This window comes from Hyperolius riggenbachi, chromosome 7 (genome assembly GCF_040937935.1).
Source record: "Hyperolius riggenbachi isolate aHypRig1 chromosome 7, aHypRig1.pri, whole genome shotgun sequence".
Classification (NCBI taxonomy): Eukaryota; Metazoa; Chordata; class Amphibia; order Anura; family Hyperoliidae; genus Hyperolius; species Hyperolius riggenbachi.
In genome coordinates, this window is record NC_090652.1 from 105,108,846 (window position 1) to 105,126,298 (window position 17,453).

General features: G+C 43.6%; 1 protein-coding gene across 2 annotated transcripts in view; it reads left to right on the forward strand.

The window, feature by feature from the left end:
- Positions 1–3,485: 3,485 nt before the first annotated feature.
- Positions 3,486–17,453, forward strand: part of LOC137524516 (QRFP-like peptide receptor) — a 114,458-nt gene continuing 100,490 nt past the window's right edge. For both annotated transcript variants that reach the window (XM_068244478.1, XM_068244480.1), the window contains exon 1: positions 3,486–3,894. The gene's annotated coding sequence lies outside the window, so the exon portion shown is untranslated. The remainder of the gene's footprint in view (positions 3,895–17,453) is intronic.

Below are 17,453 nucleotides of genomic sequence, written 5' to 3' on the forward strand. Positions count from 1 at the left end.
GTGTGGCTACCTTAATTGACTGAAATGTGCTAGGTCAGAGTATATATTGTACTTGGCTGAAGAGTTTTTATGTTGCATTTGAAGATTTTAAAGCAGGAGTTACAGCCATACTATCCAAGGAAAAATATATATATACAAGTAGATAAATACTTGTTCTACTTACATAACATAAAGTATGTATTGTACATCCATCATTTTAATCTCTAATGGGCAGACATCACATTAAATTCCTAAATTTGGAGAATAAAATGCTTTAAAATGTCTGGTGTGTGTACATGTCAATCAGGTAGTGTAAGGGTTAGGCCCGGTTCACACTGACTGACGAAACGTCACATTTTCAGCACCGCAAACAAACAAAAAGAGCTTTAGTGATAATGTCAGGTGAGCGAACACCCGGTGTTCAAGGGTAACAGTCCGCTGTCTAACAGTTTGGCCCATCTTTAATCCCCTGTGATCCGAAAATAGGATTACAATGTGGTCAGTGGGAAAAAAGTCAGAACTAATTTGTTGTACAGTGCAATTTACACAAGACCTGAGTGCAAGTAGAAATTACTTTCATTTACATCTCAATGGCCACCTCTGGTGTGAGTATGTATTGCAGAGCCGCTGCTTGAGTTGGGCGCTGGGTGTTGCCATTACTAAAAATATCAGTAATACAGGTAGTCCCCAGTTAACGAACGAGATAGGGACTGTAGGCTCGTTCTTAACCTGAATCCGTCTTAAGTCGGGACGCTGTGCCTTCTATGTCCCCTGTGCTTCCAGTGTCCCCCCTCTGTGTCTCTGGTGGCCCCCTCTGTGTCTCTGGTAGCCCCCTCAGTGTCTCTGGTGCCCCCTCTGTGTTTCTGCTGCCCCCCTCTGTGCTCCCTAATGCAGAGTATGTTCAGCGGAAGGCGCAACAAGTCTCACCTGCTTCCACGGCGACTCCGGGCCAATCAGCAGCGTCCTCTCACCCCTCAAAGTTCCTCCCGGCGGCTTCACTACCATTGCGTGATGACGCAATCAGAAGGAGCCGCGGGACGCTAGTGAAGCCGCCGGGACACTCTGCATTAGGAAAGGCGGCACAAGAGGTAGTCCCCAGCGGCGTGACATCATCGCGGCGGGTCGGCGGGCGTTCGTATTGGCGGGTCGTTCGTAAGTCGGGCGTTCGTAACCCGGGGACTAACTGTATAGATTATCTGTATTTTACTATGCACTGCCCGCCACCAATTCTCACTTGAACCCTCCCCTTCTAGTGCCTACAAAGAAACCCAGCCATCACCACCAATAGTCCACCACCACCCTAATGTCTAACCCTAACTAACCCCTCTAAGTGTCTAAAATCAACACCTTCCCCCACCTAATGCCTAACCCTAACCCCCATCTGAGTGCCTAAAAAGAAAACCCCACACCTAATGTCTCTAAACCCCGTAAAGTGCCTAAAATAAACCTCCGAACCCTGGCGTCCAAATGACCACTAATTGTAGTCAATCATCTACAATTGGCTACAATCATTCATTCCTATGTAGTAGCCGAATTATCAATGCTATACACAGCCATCTATTAGACGCCATGCCAATCCCCACGCCTAAATGACCTGATCCCAGAGCAGGATCATCCACCAGTCAACCTAGGCAGGTTCCTGGGGCCGGGTAGTGTTGGGCGAACAGTGTTCGCCACTGTTCGGGTTCTGCAGAACATCACCCTGTTCGGGTGATGTTCGAGTTCGGCCGAACACCTGATGGTGTTCGGCCTTTTAAGTTCGGGTTCGCCCCGAACTTCTGTATGCCCCCGAACAGGGCCGAACAGGGCCCCTGTTCGGGCGAACAGGGCCCTGTTCGGCCGAACAGGCCGCAATACGGCCCCCCTATGGGGTCGCAGGCATAAGGGGGGAGCATGCCCCGATCGCGGGGGGGGTCGGAAATTCCCCCCACCCCCTCCGCTAGCGCTCCCCCCTCTGCCCGCTTCCCCATAAAAAAAGTTTAAATCAAGTTCAATAGTAGTGTACCTGGGCTGGTGGCATTGGCTGGCAGTGGAGTGAGGAGGAGGAGGAGTCCGAGTAGCAGAGTGACGTTGAGGCCGGGCAGCGGGCGGTTCAGCGCTAGTACCCTTGTGGTACTTCCGCCCTTTCTCTGACCTCACGTCCTCTGCATACGAGGGTACGCATCACGCGTACCCTCGTATGCGTCATCACGCAGAGGACGTGAGGTCAGAGAAAGGGCGGAAGTACCACAAGGGTACTAGCGCTGAACCGCCCGCTGCCCGGCCTCAACGTCACTCTGCTATTCGGACTCCTCCTCCTCCTCACTCCACTGCCAGCCAATGCCACCAGCCCAGGTACTATTGAACTTGATTTAAACTTTTTGTATGGGGAAGCGGGCAGAGGGGGGAGCGCTAGCGGAGGGGGTGGGGGGAATTTCCGACCCCCCCCGCGACCGGGGCATGCTCCCCCCTTATGCCTGCGACCCCATAGGGCCCCCAAAATGGGCATGTTCGGGGGTCCCATTGACTCCCATTGAGTTCGGCGTTCGGGCCGAACATGCCGAACATCTGGCCCATGTTCGGCCTGTTCGGCCCGAACCCGAACATCCAGGTGTTCGCCCAACACTAGGGCCGGGTGGGTGTCAAGGGGCCTACCTGCCACCTTCTTTGATCTCTCTCCACTTCATCTTACGAAAAGGACCACAAAAATCTACTACCTTGCATAGGGCCCCATTACATCTTAACCCATCTCTGCCCGATCCGCTCTGGTGTGGTGTCTTGTAAAGAGAATGCTCGGACTAAAAATATGCAGAGCCATTAAAAGAAATTATTTCCCACATAAGTCTGACAATGTATCCCGAATGTTGGCTGTGTTGGCTTATGTATGCTTGACACAATACATCTTTCGGGAGCAATCAGGGAAGCAAAATCTCTTCCAGCAGTAATAATTTACCTTTGTGACTGCCTTTTATGAAAATGGAAAAAGCACACCTGCCAACACATGAAACACTTTGCAGAATAGGAAAGCTCAAGCAATGACCAGCTTATTTCACAAAAGCTATAACTGGCTAATTTCTCCAGAGCACACTGGAGCACAAACTGAATTGCTGCCCATAATAATCAGTCAGTCACATTCCTGTACTGAACAAGTGGAAAAAACAAACACCTGGAGCAAAATACCCTGTTGTATATTAGGAACCAGATTTCACTGACAGCAGAAAATGTATTGTTTGCTATTGTTAATCACTGTTCATTTGGTAATAAAGGTCAAACAGGATTAAAGCTCAGACTTCATTAACAGCCACTATTTAGTTTGCTTAAGTTTTATGAATCACCCTTAGCACCCATTCATTGCACAAGCTACTGTCAGTGCTCATCTATAGCATAACTTTCATGTGGGGAGGAGCACTATTCCCATTAATAACTGGATGTGTAAGCCTATAGGAGAAATCATTAGAGCACAGCAGCTGCCTCCCCTGACCCACACTTCAGCATCACAGGCAGTTTTGTGTTCCCAGCGTGAAATCTGCACTTTGCTTATCTGACAGACACCAGACTGAAGGCATAGCACGGACTAAGCGCTGCACTGTCAGCCTTTGTCTTTTCACAGATCAAGAGGAGGAGAAGAAATAATGACACAGATCCCGCTCTACTCACCAACCAGCAGCACCAAGTAATAGTCTGTCAGCCACAAGTATTTTAGCTTGTGGCTTTTATGAACATCCAAGCAGAGCGCGCGTATATTACAATGAAACAAGTGCTTTAGAGCAGAGTACCAGGATGTCAAGCAGAGGATGTATATGCCAGCATTTGCATTGCATTACACATTACTGTTGCATGGATCGTTCTGACTGAGCTTTCTCAGTGAACTGAGTGAGTGACATAGCTCGGGCACGGATCTCAGAGAAAGACTGCCAAGCGTTGCAGAACAAGTAGGTAAGTTTGTCTTCCCAAACTTTTTGCTTTGTATTTATTGAATAGGCAGACTGTATGTTTTTGATACCAAGTCTTTACAGCTTTTCCAGCAATGGATATATTCTTCTGTTCAACTCTATTGACAGAAACCCGTGACTTCAGCACTATGAACAAAGAGAGATCACTGTTCAGCACTATGGGCAGAGACTCATGTTTAGTAACACTATGGACATTCCTATGCAGTAACACTATGGACATTCCTATGCAGTAACACTATGGACATTCCCTTTCCATAACACTATGGAACGAGACCCCCATACAGCAATCAGCACCTTGGTCAGAGACTCCCGTTTAGTAGTACTAAGGACAGTCTCTGTCCAGCAATCAGCACCATGGACAGAGACTCCCATTTAGTAGCATTATGGACAGTCTCTGTACAGCAATCAGCACCATGGACAGAGACTCCCGTTTACTAGCACTCTGGACAGACTCCTGTCCAGCAATCAGCACCATGGACCAAAGCTCCCATTCAGTAGCTGCTATGGACAGACCTCTGTCCAGCAGTTAGCACCTGAAGCAGTTAAAAGGTCACAGGCGGCGTCCTGTTTAAAAGGGCAACCCCAAAAATAGGGGGCACAGGCGCAATGCGAACTGCGGCTACAAAAAAAGTGGGCTCTTGCAGGATGCATATTGAGGGGGATGGGGTTAAGGTTAGGTGCAGGAGGGGGCAGGAGGTTAAAGTTAGCATCCCACTGGGGGGTTAAGGGTTAGGCACCATGGTGGAGGAGGGGGGTGTTAAGGGTTAGGCACAATAAGGGGGGTATATCCATAATCATTACTGATATTTTACTATTTCAATAATTTACTGATATTCTACCGATATCCTGCACCATTTTAAACAGATGCCTTTTCAAATGTATGTGTTAGCACCATGGACAGGGACTCCCATTTAGCAGCACTATGGACAGAGACCCCTGTCCAGTGATCAGCACCATGGACAGAGACTCTCATTTAGTAGCACCTTAGCTCAGACAGGGACATTTGTTTACCAAGGACAGAAATTCCTGTTCAGTAGCACCATGAAAAGAGAGCCTTACTTTGTACCATGAAAACAGACATAGTGGGCATTGCCATTTACAAGGACATGCATTCCATTTTGTAGGGTAATCCATCATTATAGTTGTAATACCAACTGTGTCATAGCCAGAGAGGTTACACCAGAGGAGAAATGTTTGAAGTAAAGGCAGTCTAGGAACAGGTCTGGACATGACTGAAAAAAAGAATACAAATAACAGGATCAGTCTTATTTTATGGTATTGATCTACCGTTATTTGCATCCTGCTGCGCTGTTTTGCTTTTCCATCATCCCTTCACTATTAATCATCTCCAATAAACCACCACTTGCTTATGAAGTAAAAAGTTATTTAAAGAGTATTTTGAGATCGTATTTGAAAATACAACACTAAATTGTATTACAGTTAGATGAATACTAACATGGCAGCAGAAGTAAAATACTGCTTTATGAACCATATTTCTTTGCACATGTAGACAAATGGGTTGATTGTTTACCGTTAAATAACTAGCAATCTTACATGCAAATTGCTTTATAAAAAAGTACAGGTTTGTGCACATGTTGCTGTAGCTGTGTCCATACATGAAAATATTTTTCCACACTACAAGAAATGTGTGAAATTTAAACTAATCTTAAGAACCAATCATGAAAACATCACTCCAAGTTCTATTACAGAAATCATAGCTAGAGCAAAATATGTTTACCCTTACATCACTAATCAATAAACACATTACCTCTCTTGGATATGCATAAAACATGTTATCATTGAGTAATCAATGTAGTATAATGATTGTCTATAGCATCAACCTTATCTTGTAAGACATACTGCAGAAAATAGTCCTAAAATTTGACTACGTAGGCATTTCCACTTCTATAGTACATTGATGAAAATAGAGGACCTTGGTGGAGAGATTCCTGCATCCAAGGTTCCTATCTCTGTCCACTTGTTGTTTCCAGTACTGTTTGCATTATCTCACTATGTGAATGATTTCTAGTAGTTGTACACCCCTTCCTATCCAGTGAAGGGTTTTGTTAAAGAGATTCTCCTGTTATCAGCTAAATAACTTATTTTGCATTTCCAGCCTACCATAGCAGTTAGTGCCTCTTACGTGAAAGACAAACAGCTTTCATTAGCCAGCTGCTTTCAATAAATATATTTCAGCTGGTTCCAATAAATGAACTATATGTCAAACGTTTAAATTAGTAAGAGATAGGAACATTTTCTCCTAACACTAATTTGATGTAAATGATATAGCCCCAAATATAACTGGCAAGACAGAATGAGCACAGTGATACTAGAAGCCTGCAGTAGCCTAATTACCCTATTGACAGGCCACTATAAGGGCATTATACCATGCCAGCATACCCTTACCCTGTGCTATACAATGAAATATATCATGAGGAAGGACTTAATATGTGTGTCAGTGTATGTGGCTGCTTAGTGGAAAGCAGGTATTAGCTCTGTGATGTGTTAATTAGGCTACTGTAGGTCTCTAAAGAATACCATCTGAATGTAATCTGTACATAATGTGGAGAAGGAATCCATTACTGTAGCAGAAGGTTAAATAAACTCTGTTTTCTTCTAAGTTCTTTTTTCCTTTACCTTTTAGCGCTCTGAAATGGAGCTATACAGCTCTGACACTGTCTCGTACTGACCCGAGGAAGCGGGCAGGTCCCGTGAAATGCATTGTTGCGATTACGTTGCTATTACTTACCTCCACTCACTACATATCACAATTGGGGCACCTCCTCCCATCTTGCATTCTCTTCTAAGTTGATCACTGGAACTTTACTGAAAATCCTCATTATGTCATTGGAAGTCCCCATGCAACTAGAATATGAGTGCTTTGTGCTTCTGTTTTCATATGACTTGCTTTCTTAGCGCAATATTTAATGTGGCTCAACTGAAGTCATGGTGGCCAAAGTGCAGACCAATGTATCTTACTTATTTTCTCATCAACAGATTATCCAGGTCCCCCTCTGTACAAGTCATGCTACTTGTGTGCCTGGAAGTACAAAAAAACACTGGGGTATACTGAAGTGGAAGGACCAGGCAGGACAGAGGTAGAGTGAGGTACTAGACATAAAGAAAACAGAAAGGTATAAGGAGAAATGAGTTACAAAAGGAACAAAGCACAATGAGAAATGAGGCATAAAGAGGGATGATGTAAAATGAAGCGCAGAAAATCTGGTAATAGGGAACTGTGTGTACTGTATGTGTGTAGTGTGTGTGTGTGTGTGTGTGTGTGTGTGTGTGTGTGTGTGTGTGTGTGTGTGTGTGTGTGTGTGTGTGTGTGTGTGTGTGTGTGTGTGTGTGTGTGTGTGTGTGTGTGTGTGTGTGTGTGTGTGTGTGTGTGTGCGTGTGCGTGTGTGCGTGTGTAGTGTGTGTGTGTGTGTGTGTGTGTGTGTGTGTCTATGTACTATCTATGTCTATAAATGTATGTGTGTTTATATTGTGTGCAGTATGTATATGTGCATGCTCGCTATGTATATGTCACCATCTGGGACTCGTAATTGTTTTTGCTTAAAAGAAACCTGAGATGTGAGATCTATGGACGCTGCCATATTTATTTCCTTTTAAACAATACCAGTTGCCTGGCAGTCCTGCTGATCTTTCTGGTCAGTAAGGTCTGTATCACACACACCTGAAACAAGCATGCGGCTTACCTTGTCAGATTTGTCATAGACATCTGATCTGCATGCTAGTTCAAGGTCTATGGCTTAAAGTATTAGAGGCAGAGGATCAGCAAAACAGCCAGGAAATGTGCATTATTAAAATGGAAATAAACATTTCAGTGTCTATATTGCTCTCACATCTGCTTCCCTTTAACAAGTGACTTATGTCCTCAGGAATTCATACTTCATAGAAGGAAAGTTTCCTGACCCAGGTTATCTCTGTTATGCGTGCTGTTTAGTGACTGCTGGCAGACAGTCCTCGCTGTGTCTCATTATCTGCAGGCACAGCATCACAGGTGCATGAGTGCATAGGGAATTTTGATTGGTTATATACAAGAAGACTTTAGTGGGTGCAGGAATGAAGCTTGGTTCAGAATGTTATTCTCCTGTGGAGCCTATTGAGTATGTGTGTGGAATAAAACATTTACCACCGAGGGCGGGGAGGATTTTTAACCAGAGGATGAGCAGGAGCATGTGGAGGATGGCCACAGGATAGGTAAGAACATCACAGAGGATGCCTAACAAAGGATTTGATGAGACTTGGAATAGAGAGCTATATAGGAAGTGTATACTTCAAACTCTCCCTCTGTACCCTCAACTTGGCTTAAAGGGAAGGTTCAAGCAAAATAAAAAAATGAGTTTCACTTACCTGGGGCTTCTACCAGCCCCATGCAGCCATCCTGTGCCCTCGTAGTCACTCACTGCTGCTCCAGTCCCCCGCTGGCAGCTTTCCGACCTCGGAGGTCGGCGGGCCGCATTGCGTACGTTTTTACGCATTCCCGCTAGTTAAGAACATTAACACATACGTTTTTACGCGTTACTGGTTTAATGCGTAAATTTTTACGCATTGAACCAGTAATGCGTAAAAACGTATGTGTTAATGTTCCTGCACTAGTGGGAATGCGTAAAAACGTACGCAATGCGGCCCGCCGACCTCCGAGGTCGAAAAGCTGCCAACGGGGGACTGGAGCAGCAGTAAGTGACTACGAGGGCACAGGATGGCTGCATGGGGCTGGTAGAAGTCCCAGGTAAGTGAAACTCATTTTTTTTTTTTGCTTGGACCTTCCCTTTAACGACTGTGCTGCTGGACAGTTTCTGTCCAGTCAGGACCTGGGTAGACAATAACGTAACCCTCACTGATAAGGAATTACAGCCAAAAAACACTTTCCTGGCTTTTGAGAGCAGGAAAGAGATAAAAAGGGTCAATAGTTCATAGATTTTAGCTCTGGCATACTTAAAAAACTGTGTCATTGAGCAGAGACAATAAAACAGTAAAAACTTAAAGTGGATCCAAGATGAAAAAGTAACTATAACAAGTAACTTGTCTATATATCTTATCCAAAGTTTAGACAGCAAATCTAGCCGCAAACAGCTTCAAAAGTTTCTGATTATTTATTGCTGTGATATAATGAGGGCAGCCATGTTCTGTTTGTCACACTACTGTACACTGAGGCAAGTGGATAGCATCTCCAGCCCTCAGTCTGTAGAAAATGTCACCCCTCTCCTCCTCCCCTCTGCCTCTGAAATATCTGGCTAGTAACCTCCTCCTCCTCCTGCCCCGACTGAGCTCCCATAAGCCCTTGCTACCTGGGACTGAGTGCCAAGGCTCTCTGAAAAGCTGTGGGTGAGGCTTATTTAGTTTATAGGGAAATAGAGTATTAAAAAAAAAAAAGTATTTGGCTTGAGCTATAAACTATAAAAAAGGAACACAATTATGCAATAAATAAAAGTTTATCTCAGATCCACTTTAAAAAGCAGATTTACATATAAAATGAAACTGTCGGATATCTAAAAAAAAAGTAATTTTTAGGAGAAGAGGGATGGATAGAATTGTTTATCTCATCAGATCTTTTTCACCTCAATATTCTTTTAAGAAAGTTATCATGTAGATATTTTGCTTACTAGGAAGCAGTATGAGAATCTTTATCTCTGGAATAAAAATCTCTCCATAAAAAAGAAGGGAAGTGTTGACTGCAATGACCCTTTCAGGAGGGAATTTGAGGACTTACATTGAAAAAAAACTTGATTTGTCGAAAACAAGGTCTTTTGCAGTGTGTGTTAATAATTCAGCCTGGGCCCACACATGACTTGTTCACACTTGGATCCTTGAAGAAACAGAACGGTGCGGTGTTAAAATGTGTCATTTGTTTAGTCATCTTGAGAGTGAAGATGCATTGATCTCTCATCCGCTGCCACCAGCTTCATGATAAAAAGGACCAATTTTATACAGTGATGTATTGCAGATTGTGGGAAGTAAATTGCGTTAGTTCAGCCATGCATCCACAAACACATTTTAAATACATTCAGGTACACTAAATTATGTATAAATCATGGCGGGTAGCGCTACCCAAAGGCATCTGGTAACACAGGAATCTTCACGAACGTAAGCATTTCCATTTGTCAGTGTCATTAAAGCCTCATTATGATTTGCTTTGATTAATTGTTAGAATGAGATACCGCCTTGGTGTAGGATGCTAGGTAATGCTTTAGTTACTGACTCTATTTGTGTGCATTGCCCTTTAAGCAAATGAAGGTAGTTAAAGTGCACCTGAGATGGCGAGGGAGAGAAAATGTATACATACCTGGGGCTTCCTCCAGCCGCCTGCAGTGTGATCGTTCTCTCACTGTCCTTTTTCTCTGCCTGGATTATCTGAAATCTCGCCACGAAAGTCCTCCAGTCGGCCCAAGTGCAGTCTGGCGGCACATGCTCTTCCATCATCAAGAGCATTCTTTTGTCATTGAGAGTACTACTATGCAGGCACAGAATGTTCCCAGCGACGGGACGCAACGGGGCACATGTGGCCGCGCATGTGCAGAATTCCCCAGACCGGAGGACTTTTGGGGCCAGATTCAAGACTATCCAGGTGGTGGAGGAGGACAGTGAGGGAGCGATCAGCCTTCAGGGGGCTGGAGGAAGCCCCAGGTATGTATAAATGTTCTCTACCTTGCCATCTCAGGTTTCCTATAATAAACCTTTTCTAAAGAGCAGCAAAAAATTGCAGGACTTCTAATCAGGCTGCAACTGAAATTAAACAAATAGAGGTGTGCAGTGCCCCCCAGGGACTTAAATACACACCTTGAATACAAATCAGGTGCAAACTATGCACTACACCCTAAACTAGACTTTTCATTGGCTCCTGGCCCTGTCATTACTGTAAGCCAATCCCATTGGCTTAAATTGAGTGACAGGCTCGGAAGCCAATGAAAGCGGCTCCTGACCGGTGCACAGCGCTCTGCTGTCATAGAGACGGCAGAGAGAGCAGACTGCAGCGTGGACAGAGCGGCGTGACCGGCAGGAGCGACGGATTATTGCGGCGATTCGTCGGGATGCGGCATTTTAGGGTACCAGCAGCCTCTGGTCCTTAAGGGGGCAGAGGCTGCTGGTACCGAAGTGGTTAAGTGATGTTGGGTGGCTGCTGAACACACACTAGCCGCCGGAACAATTCTTGCCCAAGGCGGTTTTTATCGGCTGCCTTGGCTGAGTTTAATCTAGTCTGTGATTGCCCGATGGTTGTCTAATTTTACCACTTCCATTTAGTATGAAAGCCAATAGATTTTAAATACTACATACTACAATACTAGATTTTGTGTAGCAAAGGTTTCATGCTAATCAAAACTGGTTGTGAGTAAGCACCCTAAGGGTTGTTTTACACTTAGCAATTTTCCTATTCAAATCCTGGCAGATTCAATCACTGTGATCAAATCTAACAGAATCAATAAGATTCAGTTTGACATGTAAGGCAATAGATTTCTATCGATTGAACAGAACATTTGCTTTGGTTTGGGATGGGGCAGGAGAGGCAATAGATCACTGTTTCAATAGCATTACACTGCATATAACAATGCAATATAGTAGTTCAACTGGTTTTCAATTGATCCCCTGCTGGAATTTACTGAAAATCAATGTGCTGTGTATGGTAGGAATAGATTCTTCTTTGAATCGATTCCGATCAGAAAGCAGTTGATCATTTTGCCACATCAAGAAGAAATCTATAAGTTTATGGCAAGCTTAACGGTGCATACAAACATCTAATTTTATAAGCCAATGATTGGACTAAGTTTACCACTTACTGTACTGTGGCATGAGAGCTTACCTACACACCCTGTTCATAGTACTCAAAACATGTTGCCCTTCATACTACATTGAGGTGGTTAAATTGGCCAATCATTGGCCAGTTTTACCTCTACCATGTAGTATGAGATCTTATCTACATAATCCGTACATAGAATTTAGAATCCCTCATACTACATGGAAGTGGTAAGATTGGCCAATCGTTGGATGTGTGTATGCACCTTAACGCTTCGTACACACTTCCAATACTGTAAACAGAATTACAGAGGCGCCAAAAGTATAAAATAAAATAAAATGTTTAAAAGGCAGGGAGGTCGTAGGTGGACTTACCTCCCTGATGTAGACACAAGAGAATGTCGGGTTTTCGACAGAAAAAAGTTTTATTTACATACTCCAATTAAATTGCAACGCGTTTCGTGGGTTTTGCCCGCTTCCTCAGGCTATAGATAGGAGCTTAGCGCCTCACAATTAAAATTAAAATTAAAGGATTAAAATTACTATTTTAAAGTGCCTGCAAGCTTTATTTTGAAAGGTAGGCACCAACTTATATATGGATAGGAGACGTTCTTGGAGTTCCTCTATAAGTAATTTCAAGTCTTAAAACTGAATAAGCAGACTTATATCAGGCCTACATAACAAAGCAAAGGAATGTGAAATGATGACATGCAGTGTACCAAAAAACATAGGCACAGATGATGGTGGGACTTTAGTGGGGTAAATCCCAGATATATAAATTGATAAGACAGGAGGCGCCCAATTCGAAAATTTGTATAAGTTATATCAGAGCTTGTATCAAATGACACGTGCTCTTAATAATTAAAACCATTGACTCGTAATAAAATAGAATATCTTTTCATTTATTATATGCGAACAGCACTGTGACAACGCGTTTCTCGGCGTGAAGCCGCTTCCTCAGGTCAAATGAGTGCCGGCTCCGGAGCGAGCTGTGTATAGTGCTGTTCGCATATAATAAATGAAAAGATATTCTATTTTATTACGAGTCAATGGTTTTAATTATTAAGAGCACATGTCATTTGATACAAGCTCTGATATAACTTATACAAATTTTCGAATTGGGCGCCTCCTTTCTTATCAATTTATATACTGTACCCTACCTAGTAGGGTTTTTCGTTCCCGCTTGTATAGCGAGCCGAATATTTTTTCATTTGGAGTTGCGACCGATACCTAGCAAGAAAAGGCCGAGTGGGGACGGTATTTCCCCATCTGCGCTAATGAGTGGTTGCCTCTTTGGAGCAACCCAGACTTGTGAGTATATTTTCACCAGAATTACCTCACCCTAAACCCAATAAGACGATATCACACCAGATCGGGCTCCCGGTGGTCGGGTGCATTTTTGTTTGTGTTTCACCAATCCCAGATAGATGCATAAATAAATAAACAGTTGCAATACCGATTGGGTAAGGATACATTAACTGTCCTTAAACTTCATTTTCCTATACTAACTTTAAAATCGCTTTTCTCATAAACCACAATTGCAGAAAGGTCAATTGCAGACTTATATCAGGCCTACATAACAAAGCAAAGGAATGTGAAATGATGACATGCAGTGTGCCAAAAAACATAGGCACAGATCATGGTGGGACTTTAGTGGGGTAAATCCCAGATAGATGCATAAATAAATATACAATTGCAATACCGATGGGTAAGGATACATTAACTGTCCTTAAACTTCATTTTCCTATACTAACTTTAAAATCGCTTTTCTCATAAACCACAATTGCAGAAAGGTCAAAATTTTTGCAAGCATGCCAGTGCCAGTGAATGTATTACTCATCCCAATCCTTGACAAGTTTCATGAAATAATGCTTACTTTTTCAGGAGGGAAGTTGTTGCCAACCAAGTTGAAGTCCATGAAATAAGGAGAATAAAAATGTATGATATAATTTATACATACCACTGGGGTCTCAATCCAAAAGTGGGTATTAGCTCAGCAGCTTTATCAAAGTTAACATTTTAATAATGAATTAAAGTTCTAGTAAGAGAATTAAACAAGTTTGTCAGATCCCTATAAGGGCAGATTTGTGAAAATACCACAAGTAGACATGCATACAGTGGACCTAATTGCAACACAGGAAAAGGTTTTATAAAAAAAAACTGAATCTATCACATGGGCCATATTGCAATATTGGGATCTATCTAAACATCTAATCAGGTGATGGTAACATCGCCCGATCCTATTACTGTTAGCACCCGGCGGGATGTGAAAAAATTTGCTTGGGAGATTTTATCGTCCAGTGAGTTGTTTTCACCCTATCCTATTCCCTTCTTCATGTTGCCAGGAAGAAATGCCTTCCATCAGACATGAACATTAACTTAGACCTGCTAGGAGCAGGTCAAAAGTCCCTGTCATCTATCGCTGTATTATTCTAGCATCTGGAAGTCTCCTTTACTAAAGAGAACCCCAGATACTTGTCCTGTAAATAGCTCCCCACCAGACTGCTGTCACTGCATGTTGCTACCTGGTGCTCCTTTGCCAACATCACCTTCCCTGTCGGTCCCCTGCCCCACAGGGCCACTCCTGCCTGCAGCTTAGCCATGCACCCAAGCCCTACTTGTCTCTTGGCACCATCACGAACATCCGCCACCCTGCAGCTCCTTGCCAGGACTACGGCACTCTAAAACGCAATACAGGGAGCTCTGGCAAAGGAGAACCTCCCTGAGGTTTGGTCCATTGAAATTCTTCCGTAAGGAGGATTTATTGTTCCAGACAGTGGGCCAATGGAGAGCCTGGCAGACAGTATGAGGATGCTTTTTCAGGGGCTCTGGTGTTCACTCTTAGAAGAGGAAGCAACAGAGGGCAGCGTCAGTCCAAGCTGGTCCAGTGCATTGGCACAGAGTGACGGAGAGTAATGGTGCCAGGAGAGCCTGGCATGTAGCGGCAGACATTGAGTAAGTGCCAGGGACCTTTGTGACTTTAGTGGTGGCCGACAGCAGTTGACATCAATGGGACTCCCAGGTGAATTACTATAACCTAACCTAATCCTACTCTCATACAGAATCCTCCTTCTACCTATAACTAAACTAAGTCCCCTTCTCCCCCCACCACACTGCCTAACCTAAACCACTCACCCCCTGCTACCTAACCCTTAACCAACCCACCACTTGTGGCTAACCTTAACTCTTCCACTACCTCGTGTCTAACTTTAACCCCCTTGCCTAACCTTTACTCCCTAAAGTACTTCCTGCTGCCATGGGCTGCAATAGTAAAAGCCACAGTTAGAGGAAATGAACTGTAATTATGGCACCCGATAAATAGAGAGCGCCTAATTGGGTGCCATATTTATAGTTAATTGCTGCTAATCACGGCTTTTACTGTTGCCGCCTGGGGCAGCACCATTTTTAGCGGCCCACCGTGCACCATTTTTACCTGCTCTGTGATATACTGTATGTTAGCCGTCCTCAAAGAAGAAGATGAAGATTGGCACTACAGATTGGCATTACAGTGCAGAGTGCACTACATTGCTCTGCAGTGTACTTTATGGTTGATTCTGTCCTGGAGCATTTGGCCACATTCACACATGTTATAACGTATGTGTACTGCAATGTACAGTGCACATGTTCTGCCACATTATCCCTGGTCAACATCTATGCAATGTGTACATATTCACACACATTAACCAGAAAGGTGCTGCATGCAATGGGCTGGGGAAGCTTAACATCAGTTGTATACAAACTATTTGAGGGGTTACTAAGAGATAATATACATGACTTCATAGTAGAAAACAATCTTATTTCTCAGCATCAACATGGGTTTACTAAAGAGACATGTCCTGTTTGACTAACATGCTCAGCTTTTATGAGGTAGTGAACGCTAATGTGGATATTGGGAATGCTGTAGATGTGATATACTTATTACTTGGACTTTGCAAAGGCCTTCGACACTGTTCCCCACAAAAGTCTGGTGCAAAAGTTGAGGATGCAAGGACTGGGGAAGAGTCTGTGTGCATGGATAGGGAACTGGCTAATGGACAGAAAACAAAGCGTTGTGGTCAATGAATCATACTCAAAATGGGTGACTGTAAGCAGTGGGGTCCCACAGGGGTCTGTACTGGGTCCAGTGCTCTTCAATTTATTTATTAAGCAATGTTGCTATTTTTGCAGATGACAAAAAATTGTGCAGAATCATCAACTCACAGGAAGATAGGGACATACCGCAACAGGATCTGGATAGGATGGCAATATGTGCACATAAATGGCAGATGAAATTCAATGTTGAAAAATGTAAAGTCAACTATTTTGGTCGTACCAATGGTCTAGCACCATACAAAATAAATGGGATACAGTTGGGGACATCAAACTTGGAGAAGGACTTAGGAGTACTCATCGACAACAAGTTGCAGTGGTTTGCAAAAGTATTCGGCCCCCTTGAAGTTTTCCACATTTTGTCACATTACTGCCACAAACATGAATCAATTTTATTTGATTTATTATTTAGCCCCCTTTGGTCTGAGTGCAGTCAGTTGCCCATAGTCATTGCCTGATGAGTGCTAATGACTAAATAGAGTGCACCTGTGTGTAATCTAATGTCAGTACAAATACAGCTGCTCTGTGACGGCCTCAGAGGTTGTCTAAGAAAATCTTGGGAGCAACAACACCATGTAGTCCAAAGAACACACCAGACAAGTCAGGGATAAAGTTATTGAGAAATTTAAAGCAGGCTTAGGCTACAAAAAGATTTCCAAAGCCTTGAACATCCCATGGAGCACTGTTTAAGCGATCATTCAGAAATGAAAGGAGTATGGCACAACTCTAAACCTACCAAGACAAGGCCGTCCACCTAAACTCACAGGCCGAACAAGGAGAGCGCTGATCAGAAATGCAGTCAAGAGGCCCATGGTGACTCTGGACGAGCTGCAGAGATCTACAGCTCAGGTGGGTGAATCTGTCCATAGGACAACTATTAGTCGTGCACTGCACAAAGTTGGCCTTTATGGAAGAGTAGCAAGAAGAAAGCCATTGTTAACAGAAAAGCATAAGAAGTCCCGTTTGCAGTTTGCCACAAGCCATGTGGGGGACACAGCAAACATGCGGACGAAGGTGCTCTGGTCAGATGAGACCAAAATTCAACTTTTTTGCCAAAATGCAAAACGCTATGTGTGGCGGAAAACTAACACTGTGCGTCACTCTGAACACACCATCCCCACTGTCAAATATGGTGGTGGCAGCATCATGCTCTGGGGGTGCTTCTCTTCAGCAGGGACAGGAAAGATGGATGGAGCCAAATACAGGGCAATCTTGGAAGAAAACCTCTTAAAGTCTACAAAAGACTTGAGACTGAGGCGGAGGTTCACCTTCCAGCAGGACATTGACCCTAAACATAAAGCCAGGGCAACAATGGAATGGTTTAAAACAAAACATATCCATGTGTTAGAATGGCCCAGTCAAAGTCCCAATCTAAATCCAATCGAGAATCTGTGGCAAGATCTGAAAACTGCTGTTCACAAACACTGTCCATCTAATCTGACTGAGCTGGAGCTGTTTTGCAAAGAAGAATGGGCAAGAAATTCAGCCTCTAGATGTGCAAAGCTAGTAGAGACATACCCTAAAATACTGGCAGCTGAAATTGCAGCAAAAAGGTGGTTCTACAAAGTATTGATTCAAGGGGCTGAATAATTACGCCCACCCCACTTTGCAGTTATTGATTTGTAAAAAATGTTTGGAGTCATGTATGATTTTCGTTCCACTTCTCACGTGTACACCACTTTGTATTGGTCTTTCACGTGGAATTCCAATAAAATT